Source organism: Panthera onca, chromosome X, assembly GCF_046562875.1.
Source record: "Panthera onca isolate mPanOnc1 chromosome X, mPanOnc1 haplotype 2, whole genome shotgun sequence".
NCBI lineage: Eukaryota > Metazoa > Chordata > Mammalia > Carnivora > Felidae > Panthera > Panthera onca.
Genome location: NC_138357.1, coordinates 19,777,899 through 19,790,449, shown reverse-complemented (window position 1 = coordinate 19,790,449; position 12,551 = coordinate 19,777,899). Strand labels below are relative to the sequence as shown.

At 46.1% G+C, this 12,551-nt stretch overlaps 1 protein-coding gene across 2 annotated transcripts in view; it reads right to left on the bottom strand.

The window, feature by feature from the left end:
• Positions 1-12,551, bottom strand: part of HS6ST2 (heparan sulfate 6-O-sulfotransferase 2) — a 287,408-nt gene that overhangs the window by 81,232 nt on the left and 193,625 nt on the right. The window lies entirely within an intron of this gene.

Below are 12,551 nucleotides of genomic sequence, written 5' to 3'. Positions count from 1 at the left end.
CTTTGCATCATCATTTGGGAAGCAATATAAGACACTTCTCGTGGGTTCCCGGTGTGGCTAAGCCCCCCTTCCCCGGTTCTGTGAGTTGTTAAGACCGCTGGAGAAGCTAACATTATGGGAAACAAAAGTGATGTACTTGGTGAGCTTGACAAAAGCTCTGTTAAACAAGACACCCCCGTTAGCTGACTTACCATCCAAGGCCCGATGTGCTCGTCTTCCATTCCAGTCGCAAGAAAGAGGCAATCTAGAGTGTTCTGACCTACCCCATGACTTAGCTTCCCTACACAGTTAAGGGAGGCTAGGACCTCTTCCACTGAACTCAGCCTCATGAACAAAAAACAACACGACTTTGGGTGAAAAATTAAAAGAAAAGCAACCAACAATAAGGAAACATAAAGCTGTATGTTGATTCTTAGTACTAGAAAATTCTAAAGTCAAATAGGTAGCACATTCCCAAACCATCATTTTCTATTCTGCTGCACTAATAGAAATCCTCAAATACTAGAAGTATGTACAGAATTGATTTATCTGGGGACTGGACCAAATTTACCATCAATCAGGGGGACTATTATCTCTTGAGATTAAAAAAAATTTTCTACATAAATTTCCCAACTGCCTATGAAAGTTTGCCTGGTGACTGCACTGAGAAGACTTTTGGGAGTTCATTGCCTTACCTGGGAATCCAGATTGCCAGAGATGGAATATTCAATGGTAATCCAGGAAGATGTTACAGGTGCATCAATCAAAAGGGAGGGCAGTCATCAGAAGTGAATCAAAGGCCATGGAAGGAATATGTAAAAAAAGAAAAAAGGGAAAACATACTGATTAGAAAAAGTGAATTAACTTTATGAACCCATTTTACATTCACACACACACACACACACACACACACACTTTGGGAAGGTTCTCAAATGGAATCTTTTAAAAGGAGTCTTTAATCAAAGGAAAAGTAATGGTACAACGTGACAGAGGTGCTAAATATCACTATAGTGGCAATCATATTACAATACATATAAATGTATTAAATTAACACATTGTACACATCGAATTTATACAATGCTGTATGTCAAATGCATTTAATAAAAAATCATCCCACCAAACGTTTAATATTTACTATGTGATAGGCATTATTGCTAGGTATTGAGGACACAGCAGTGAATAGAACAGACACAAAATCCCTGTCTTCGTGTAATTTACAACCTCGTGGAAGATTTTTTTGAGCCAAGTTCTTGGAGAAGACTTCCACAGAAACATACTGTGTGTTATTAGTCCTAGAAAAGAAGTTTTCCTCGTTTTATTTATGTCTTGATTTATGTATTGACAACATAGCCAACGGCATTGGATTCAACAACTGTACTAGAAAGAATTGCCTTTTTGATTGGAGAAGACGTTGTTTGCATTCACGAATTCTCCTTGTGCGAAGCGCCATCAAAAGGCTGTGAGACAGACTTCATTTCGGCTGGGCCATTTGCTGTCCACAGAACCCCACGTGCATGCGCTTTGCAATGCTGTAAAAACAAGAAGTGCCTCAATGGCAGCTTTGTAATATTGCAGTGTCATAGAGCTCTTGTCACTGGATGCTCTAGTGTTCTGTAACAGCTAGCACTGGTGACACTCTGAGATCACACTCCTCACCCCTCAGCAAGTCCCGTCCTGGGAAAGCAGCAACAGTTGGCAGATAAAAGGAGCTGTGGTCTTTATGCCCGAGACCCAGACACTGGATGGAGAAGCATCTAGAGTAACCATCCTCTGGGCTGGGGTTTGAGAAGATGTGACTAAATCTTCCTCAAGTGACAGCTACTGAGTAAATGTCAAATTAGCAGGGAAAGAAGAGGCGAAAATGAAGGTAATACACGGATATCATTGGAAAGATGGGGCAGGCTTGGGGGCCCTAAAACTCCAGACGGTGATTCATGCTAACCAGAAACCTCCCATGATAACACCTACTCCCCGGGATTTATATTCTCAGGGCAGTTGCTTCGGGCCTCAGAAACACACACACGTACAAAAAGCTGCTATCGAATCACTTTGATATTAAGGATCCAAATTAAGACCTAGAAAAGCTGCAATGATGTAAATATGGGAGAGCCCTTGCCTGAAAGTCAGGATCCCTGGTTTCTAAATCCTGGTTTTACCAATGACTCATTTGATCTTGGGCAAATACTCCTATAATTCTCTAGGAGTTTGGCCTTTTGCGTTGGGGCCAAGTTAGTTAAGAGTACAGCAATCTCTAGTCACTTTCTCAGTACAACACGCCATTAGGAGTTCAGAGAGCCCAGAGCCCAATATTCTGAGCTTATGTGTCAATGAGAATATAGCCCAAACAATAATAGCCGAGCTCAAATGCAGCTGATCCTCTTTCTTTCCGGGAAAACTGCTTTGTTTATTTGAAATACACAACGGCTGGTTCTTTAGGATGGAAAAGTTATGCGAGGAAACTTAAATGGAAATCTAACCGATGCACAATCGATGCCCCCCATCCCGCCCCCCCCCCCCCCACCATTTCTCTTTCTCCTCATGCAGCTTCTTCATCGGCCGGGAGCCTGGGCTGTTGGTGATTACTGTCAATCAGCAGAAAGATCCACACGCTCCCAGATAAAGGCCGCAAAGATGCTCAGATTTCTCAAAGGATGGTTTTAAAAAACCCACACCAACATCGCTCTGGTCTGATTTCAGATCTGCGGCGGATAATACGCCCCGTGGGAACCAATTACCTATCATTACTCCAGAGCTGCCAAGCAAACGGCCCATTCGGCCTCTCTGGTTTCTAACACCGGATTGGTTTCCTCACCCTCTTGCCAACTTCCACGCCCCCAGTTGGAGTTGTGGTGCCCTTGACTTCCCACCTTGTTCCCACTTAGGATGCCCCTCCAACTTCATCCTGGTCTGATCTGGCATACCATCGCTCAATTACCCACCACCTCCTTTTGTGCCTCAGGCCACTTCGTCATGTAGTCTTTGAAGGCCAACTTCAGTATCTCCTAGTGAAAAAAGCTTATTCTGCATGCTAAATCGGGTCCCCTAAATGCGCAGGGGTCCCATGCCCAGAAAGTCCCAGGCGAAGAATTCCTGCTCAAACTGGTGGGGGGAAATGGAGAAGCCAGAGGAAAGGCCTGAATGCTTCTTAAGGCCCTAGGCAAAAGCTCCCTGTCTTCTTTATTGGTCTTAAAATGCTTGGCGTCAGCCTTCTGCTCACGCACAAGCCTGAGAGGTAGTGTGGGGCCATGGAATAAACCCAGGCGTCTAGTTCTGGTTCTAGTCTGGGCTCTTTCATTTACTACCTGCATGACTCTGCCAAGGTGCCTTAAGCTCTCAGCCTTGACTCCTTCATCTACAAAATGGGGACAAGTATAGTGCCCACGCCAGTAATGACATTCAGCATACTGAACACACGACATGGCTTGGGCACTGGCCAATCAGAGCAGAAAGCACCTAAAAGCAACTTGTGTAGAAAGGCCAATGTGTGTGTCACAGGGCTACTCTGAGGACTAGAGGAGACCATACGTACGGACACACTACAGCAGAACACCAGGTCCAGAGACAGGACTCACTCACTCTTTATGCACGATTATTTTTATCCAGGGAAGAGACGAGTAAATAAATTGTGCAGAAGTATAGTGAGTTTATGGCAGGCCGCGGTCAGGGATTGCAGTCCCCTGTCACTAAGCCATCTTGTTACCTTGGGAACAGAAACGGCGTTTCAAAGCCAGTGCTCAAAGACACCGCATTTATTGACACGGGGGAGGAGTGTTCCCCAACACCCACGTTCCACTGTTTGGCTACTCTGCATTCCTCCTTGTTCCATGCCCAGCCTGCCAGAAGCTGTACGTATTCCACGAGAGGGAGCTCCTCATGGTCTGCCAGAGGGTACTGGCATCCAGAACACCCTTTCCAACTTTTATTGTTAGGGGTATTCGTTCTGCCCTTGAAAGTCAGCCTTTGGCACAACCAGGAGGTTTCCTGAGTTTGTCTTGACTGCTCCTTCCACAGCGTCCCCTTCCCCCAAGATACTAAACCTGGCTTCCAGACCCATCTTCCTGGCCTATTTTCTCTGCCAGTTGACAAGGGATTCAATCCTGCCCTTGCCTTTGGGCAACAGTATTAAGAATACTGGGTCTTCTAGACCCACAGAAATGACCTTCTGATGGTTCAGTCTCCAGTCTTATGACATTTAGAGAGGACACATTTTTGATAAGGATTTGTCCCTTCCATTTATACCACCGAAATACAATATATATATAATATATGACACAGAGCTATTCTAGCTATGTCAAAAACTCTTTGGTTAATAGCTGCTGATTTCTTATTCCCTGGAGTCGGTGTGCGTAGGGAAAGATGCACACAGCACAAGGTTAGAAAGATGCCTGGACTAAACGTCAAAAGACTGAGGTCCCCAAGACAACTCTGCTGTGTGACCCTGGGCAAGCCCATCCTCCCGTGGGGCAGATGGCTCTCGGTTTCCCTCTCTACACAGTGAAGGTGTTGGATTGGGTGTGTTCCCAAAGGCTCCTTGTTCATTACAACATTTTAAGACTTTATAAGGAATTTGACTCAGTTGGGAACATTTCTCCGAAGTAGAGCCTGGGTTCTTACAAACGGAGGCCTAGGGAGAAATACTCTTGAGTTGCTCTGAGAAATTCTGGGACCAAAGGCAGAGTGGACGAGTTTGTCTTCAGTGGCCCTTCCTCCCATTAGATCGCCAGACCTACCCCTGGCTTCTCAGGAAACTGCATGAGGCAGGCCAGAGAGATTCTGGTCAGTGCCCAGTGTGGAAGACGTGAGTCACCTAATTAGGGTGTAATAAGCCAATTTGGGGGGACGGCTAGAGACGGCTTAAATGTGGTAACTCTCTGAGGTTATATTTGGACTGGGCACTAAACCTAAAAAAAAAAAAAAAGTAACTAACATGCATATATCAGCCCCTTGGGCTGGCAAATCCTTCGAGTATAAATCACCTTCTATCCCAAGGTTAGATTTAGATCTCAAGTGGCTGATAAACAAATGAAATTGAAACTTCTTTTCTGCAATCATCAACCAGAGACACCGAGTCACTGAGAGATGTTTTTTGGTGATCTTTAGGGACCATTAGTGTTGCTGGGGAAGGGACTCATCACAGATCACAGAACACAGCTGTGGCAGAGCTAAGACCAGGACCCAAGTCTATGGGTCCTTTCCCCAGGTGGGGGGACACACACTACCCACCCCGCCTCCATCCGAGAACTGCCTGGGGGCAGCCGGCAAACAGGCGCCTGCCCCTGGAGACACAACCACACAACCCTGAGCACATCTCAAAGAGCAATGGCTGCAAAAAAATGGGAAAACAGCCATAAAACCCCTCAAGGATGTTAACTTCTTGTTCAGTAGCTGCTCAATTGTAAACACATTTTCCTAAGCTTCTCTCTCACGTTCTGTTTTCTGCCTAAACAGGCTTCTACCACATCACTTGGCAACAGTCGGGGATCCTTATGTTCTCCCCGTTTGAGAAATAATGCCTAATACCTGAGTCTTGTATTGCCAAAAACACCGACCACATTGGGGAAACAAAGTGGATCTGATGAGGAAGACTGCTCCACAATGCTTTTCAAATAGTGTTTTCTCATCTGTTGGCGAGCCAGTCAATTTTCTGTTAGGACGTCTTCTCTAAACTGTCTGTTGTCTGCAGTTAGTTACTGGGCCGGCCCCCTCACATCACCCCCACCTCCGCCCACCGGTTTGTAGTAAAATTCTCCCATTTTGGCATCATAAGAGTGCCCTCTAGTGCTGATCTAATTAAGAATGTGGAGACCGAGGGATTCCTGTTTTGGCGAGAAATGGGTGTAACTCTGGTTTGTCCTTGGCTATGTCTCGATATATTCTTTCTGAAAGAATCTTTAAAGCACCTACTTGACAATTTCGTCTTTCAAAAAGCAGTGAAAGGGGTATTTTGCCACCGCGCAAACAAAGCAAAATAAAACAAAAAAATAAAAACAAAAACAAAAAAAGGAGGGCCATCAAAGAAAGTCTGGCTTCTTCTTCCTCCTGCAAAGCATTCCTACTCATGATGTGGGGGCACTGGGTGAATTATAGACTAAGGCACAGAGACACAGGCCGACTCCATCAACTCAAAGTTGACGGCGATTTTCGACTACCTTTTAGAGTTCCTCAGAGGCAAACACCTGCATTTGTATGGAAGGTTCCAGCCACGCATTTCCTCAATTTGATCATACATATACTTCTTCCTTGAAGGAAAGACGGACCTTGTGCATCCACTCTCGAAAGAGTTCCTTGTCGAGATTTCGGGGGTATAACAGAGCTTGCTTTCTGTTAATAAGGGCCTGAAAAAGTCTCACTTATAATATAAATATAAATGTGTGTGTGTTGCTTATTTTCTCTCATTCTGTTTCCATATTTTAGAGTTTGGGGTCTAGAAGGTCCACCACGAATGCTATTTCAGCGCTGGCTCAACTCAGCCGGGAGGATTTCCAGTATCCCCCTTACGTTAAGCTCCACTAGGGGCTGCTGCTCCGTTGCACCCCCACGTATCTTACGCCGACACAGAACAAGCAGGGTGAGCTGCGAATGCGAGCTGTAACTGCTGTGCTCGCATTTTAACAAGTTTGAAACACACAGCACGAAAAAGTCCCTACCACGTACTGACCTAGCCAGTCCTAAACTAAACGTCGAGATCATTCTCAGGAAATACTCAGCCAAGTCACTGACAGGATCAGACAGTACAGACACACAGAATGGTATATTCTGGATCATTCTGGACCAACATGCCAGCCACGCTAGGCAAGGAGCTTCCGTGTCTGCTGAAGTCAAAGTATGGCAGGAGCCACTGGATTTGGTCGGAAACTTCCGTCAAGCCAGCCCCAGTGAAGTGGCAGGTCCGTGAAGGGGAGATGTGATGGAGTGGACGGCACGCGGGCTCGGGAGCCGACAGAACCGTTTCAATCCCAGCTCCTCCACTGTCCTTCGATCGCTTCAAACCTACAGGCTCATTTTTCTCAACAAAACTGTGATCTCCTTGTGATCTCCAGTAATACCTAAGAGAGGACCCAAACCAGGGGCTCAATGAAACCTGCCGAATGTAACGTAACCCACAATTTTGGTGAAAAGCGCCCCCCTCGTTATCCAGATGCTCCTAAAGATCTAGGTGTCTGGGATCAAGCAAATGAAACATCTGTGCAACGGACTTCATTGTTGAAAACGTGCACCAAGTAGGCGAAGTCAGTCAGAGAAAGACAAACACCATATGATTTCACCCATAGGTGGAATTTAAGAAACAAAACAAATGAGCTAAGGGGAAAAGGAGAGAGAGAGAGAGAGAGAGAGAGAGAGAGAGAAACAGACTCTTAACTACAGAGAACCAAATGATGGTTACAAGAGGGGAGGCGTGTAGGGGAATGGGTGAAGTAAGTGACAGAGATTAAGGAGTGTATTTGTTGTGATGAGCACGGAGTGTCGTATCGAAGGGCTGAATCGTTATACTGTACACGTGAAACGAATAGAACACCGTATGTTAGCTAACTGAAATGAAAATGAAAAACGAAAGTAAGCACAGCTTTTAACCCGCTGTTAATGGATACGTTGCTTTTTGAAAACTTGTGAGCCACTCAACACTTTCGTGGGCTTTGGACGTGTTTCAAGGTGATGGTGTAGAACCACGGTTAGGGCAGACCCTTTGTTTTCAAGAGGAAACAGATCTCCTGTGATTGCAGGATTCTCAGTTTGATGTCTCACCCGCAGTTTCAAAAACCAGGTGCCAGAAAGACCCTGTGCGCTTCTGCCCCAAAGAATACGAGATACAGACAAGTTTGCCAAATCATCGGGACGGGTACCAAGGGGCTCTTTTCTAAATTATTGGAAATTATTCCTCAGTGGCCAACGATAACAATCATGCTATTAGCTAACATTTAATGAGTGCTTACTATATGCCAGACACCATGCACTTTGCAGGAATTATCTCATTTTATCCTGAACGAAAGTCCGCACTCACTGCAGAGATACTGGAGCCTCAGAGGGGCTCGCACAGCTAACAACTCAAATCCAGAGTTGTAGGACGCCAGCACCCCGGCTCATTAGCTACTAAAATGTACTTGGCATCCTTCTCATTTTACAGGTGATTCAGGTGAGGCCCAGGGAATAATTTGCTCGGGGTCGCACGGCTAGTGAGTGAGGGCGCTGAGGTGGGAATGTCCAACATGCCCTACCCCTGTACCTTGTGCCCTCCCCCATGCGCTGTGTGCTACGCCTCCTCCGGACACTGATGAGGGGAGAGCGACCGCATCCAAGCTCTCTGTGCCAACAGCGCTTGCGCTGTGAGCCGGCTGCACAAGTTACCGGGCAGGCCTGGAAACTGCCCTGAAGTGATTCCTTGCGCGCCTCTCTTTAAGCTTCTCATGGGACCGTTTTTCATTTTGAATTCCGGGATAAACTTGCAGGCTATGACTGCCAAGCACTTGAATACACAAGGAAGAGAGGTAATAGCTCATTTGAAGATGAGACCCCGGTGTAAATCTTCACCATGGCCGTGCTGCTCCCCTACGACATAAATCAGGTAGCAGTGGGTGGGCTAGGGGCCCGCAGGGAAAAGGAAGTTGGCAAACAGATCAGGCCTCTCTCTCTAGAGCAGAAGTGAGGGCTGTTTCTTGCTCTTATACCTGTATTTTTTTATCTATAGGATGTGTGATTGAATTAAATGGAGACAGAATCCAGAAAGTCCATGATAACCAAGGGGGGAAATAAAAACAGGAAGAAGCTATGCTACATGCCTCATTCCAAGCAGGCTCACGTAATTACGGTAGTAAGAGGAGAATTGTTGCCTTGGGAGAGAACTGTGTTCGCTGAACGACGGAGTCCATCCTCAAGCATGGTGGGCCAGGCCGCTCAACAATTTGACCTTGACATAGCTTAAAAGCCTGTCAGAGCTGGAAGGTACCCTTAGAGAACATCAAACCCAACCTCTGCATTTTATAGGCCCTGAGAGACAAGGGACTTACCCAAGGTCGCACGGTTCACGCCACCATGGCTATGCTGCTCCCCTAGGACATCAAGCAGGTGGCAAGGGGTGGGCTAGAGGGATGGGAGTAAACAGGCCAGTTGGGAACCGGCAGCAGGAGATCCGGGCATGAGGACTGGCCTTTGTTGTTTAATGAGAACAATAGTTTTGTGAGATGATCTTTCCTATCTTCTTGTACAGGTGAGGAAACTGAGCCTCAGAGACAGGAAGCCACTTGCCACGGGTCCTGCAGTTAGACAATGGGACTTGGTTGATCTGAATCCAAAGCCTGTGTGCTTTTCACCTCAACTATGTTTTGGCCCCCTCCTTTCTCTGTTGGCCACATGCCAAAGAGAAAGGGGGTCCCTCCAACTTCCAAGTGAGTCGTCATGTGCTCATTTTTTTGCCATTGTAAGTCAAATCGGGTGAGCGCACATCTGCAAACCCACGTCCAACAAAATTTTGTCCAGCACCTGGTTCTTGGCTTCCCAGGAGCACCTTTAGACTGTCCTTGGCCTTGGAACCTGAGGCACACAGGGAGCCATCAGAATAGCCTATCAATTTCCTCATAACAGCAGACAGCTTTGTAACTGCTACACACACACACACACACACACACACACACACACACACATGAACTGGTGGTGCCACCTCAGGCTGCTGAGGCTCCCTGCCCGGGATCTAAGGAGCCACTGACCATGGCATCCAAGCTGTCAGTTAAGTGGGATGATGCTGTAGGAGTTTCTTGGTGCCTAAAGGCAAGGGGGACAGTGAAGTCTGTACGTGGCACGAGGCATTTCACATCTCCACACACAACTCCCCTCAGCCCCACTATGGGAACCCTGTAGCAGCATATTGATGTCTCTTCCTTCAAGTAGGCTGATCGGCACTGAAGTAGTAGGGCTAGTCCCCAGGAGTAGGAGGAAGAATCTGGAACTGTTTGTTTGAAGCTGGGCTTGCTGAATTGCTAATTGTCCAAATGGCACATCAATTAGGCTGCTTGCTCATTCCTCCTGATCAAAATGGGGGTGGGGAGGCGGGCAGTGTCTATCCTATAGGCAGTGGAGAAATCACCAGGCAGCCAGGTTTGTGTAAACTGAATCCTGGTTTCCCGCTGACAGACGTTCTGATCAATCTCTAACTCCCAACAGTTGGTGGTTGCCCTTCACACTCTGGCTTTTGGCTACTCTGCCCTCAGCCCCTCATCAGGTACGTAATGATCTGGAAACCCACATGAGTTGCTGCTGTAAGGGAAGCCCAATGTAAAAGAATCTTTCTCTGGAGAAGCCCTCTGAATATATCAGGAAAGTTATTTCAGATCTCAGATAGAGATTTCTCCCCAAACAAGAGCACATCTGTCTTCAATTCGAATTTTATTCTTCACTCCTCCAACATATATCTCAATTTTTAACAGCTTTGTTGAGATGCAATTCACATACCACACAACCTACTTAAAGTGCACAAATCAGTGGTTGTTAGTAGAGTCACAGATCTGTACTGTCATCACCACAATTTGAGAACATTTTCATCATCTCGAAACGAAAGCCAGTATCCTTTGGCTGTCACCGCCATATATCCCTATCCCTTCCAGGCCCTGCCCATCACTGATCTACTTTATCTCTACGGATTTTCCCATTTTGGACCTTTCAAGTAAATGAAATCATTTCACACGTTGTCTTTTATGTTGGTCTCTTTGACTTAGCGTCACGTTTTCCAGGTTCCTCTATGTTGTAGCATACGTCAGTACTGCATTCCTTCTCATGGCCAAAGAGTATTCCATTGCATGGATATCCAAAGTTCAAAAAAAAAAAAAAAAACAAATAAGGTGCCTCTAAACAATTTCATCCCCACACACTGGACAAGTCTACAGACCTGTCCTGAGCACCTGCTATGGTGGGTCTATAACTAGCATCACTGGGGTACATGGAGAGGAATAAGAAGATGAAGCAAACACATCCAGTTGGTCCAACAACAAACATCTACTGAATGTCTCTGGTGTGCCAAGAAGGTGCTAAGGCACTTGGAATACAAGGACGAGCAAGACATGGTCTCTGCCTTCTATGAGCAAACAGCGGGGACAGCCGTGTGGAAGACCATGCATCAGACACAGCAGCTCCACAGGACTCATAAGTTATGGTAAGCCCATTTTCCACTCGGGAGGAGTTCACAGCCCAGGATTGGGTTCCTGATCCCACAAACGTTCAGGAGTGAAGCCAGCCCAAGAGAGGGCAGCAGCCAGGGATCCAGGTGGGTTTTTTTTTGTTTGTTTTGCATTTTTTTATTGGCACGAAATTCACAAAACATAAAATTAACCGTTTTAAAGTATGCAAGTCAGTGGAAATTGGTACAGTCACATGTTCTGCAACCACCACCTGTATGTAGTTCCAAAACACTTTCATCACCTTAAAAGGAAACCCATACCCATTAAGTGGTCACACTTTCTTCCCCACTTCCCTCAGCTCTGGCAACCACCAACCTGCTTTTTGTCTCTCTGGGTTGGCCTATGTGGATAATTCACATGAGTGGAATCACGCCATACACGGCACTTTTAGTCTGGCTTTTTCACCTACACAACGTTCTGGAGGTCCATCCCTATTGTACCATACGCCAATACTTCAAACCTTTTTATGGCTGAACAATAGCCCATTGTGTGAAGACATCACATTTTGTCCATCCGTTCATCGGCTGATGAGTATCTGTGTTGAGTCTACTTTTCCATTATCATGATTAATGTTGCTATGAACATTCATTTACAAGTGTTTGTGTGCACATATGTTTTCATTTTTCTCAGGTATGTGTATATATAAGCCGAAGAGGGGAACTGCTGGATCATCTAGTAACTATATGCTTAACTTTTTGAGGGACTGCCAAAACGTTTTCCATAGCAGCTGCACCATTTTACGTTCCCACCGGCAAATGACAAGGGTTCCAATTTCGCCCAGAGATTCAGTTTTATTTCTTATTCCGGAGGCGAGTTCCATTAAACCGGAGACACCCAATTAGCCCAAATGATTGACCCTAATGTTGGGCATTTGGGGCTGGGCCTCTTAATTAACGCTTAGGCTGGTGGGAGAAACAAAGCAAATGAGGACGGAGGGAACCACAACCCCCCACCCCCAGCTCTGGGAGTACCTCTGCGCGCGCTCACAGCCTAAAGGGAAAGTGGGCAGGTTGGCAGGATGGCTGTGGAACTGTCTTCTGACCCACATCAGTGGGACTTACAGCATCTTGCCCAGCAGAGAAGTGGGCGGAGAACGTTCTCAGCTATAAGCCAAGCCCTGCAAGACTCAGGAGATGATTTTATGAAAGAAATGACACGAAATCAATAATGATTCTGGCAGTAAGGGAAAGAACAGCACAGCCTTCTCTATTAGACAAGAAATTGGAAGAGGTGTCGATGGCTTGTGAGGGCACTTAGATCCTGTGATATTTGGCACTGGCTCCTGTCCCCTGGAATAAAGATCAGACATAAATCTGGGAAATAAATAATGATGATGAATGCCTAGCTCTGAAGATGACAACACATAAGTATATCACTGAAACTTGCCCTTAGGGCCTGTCTCTCTCCCCC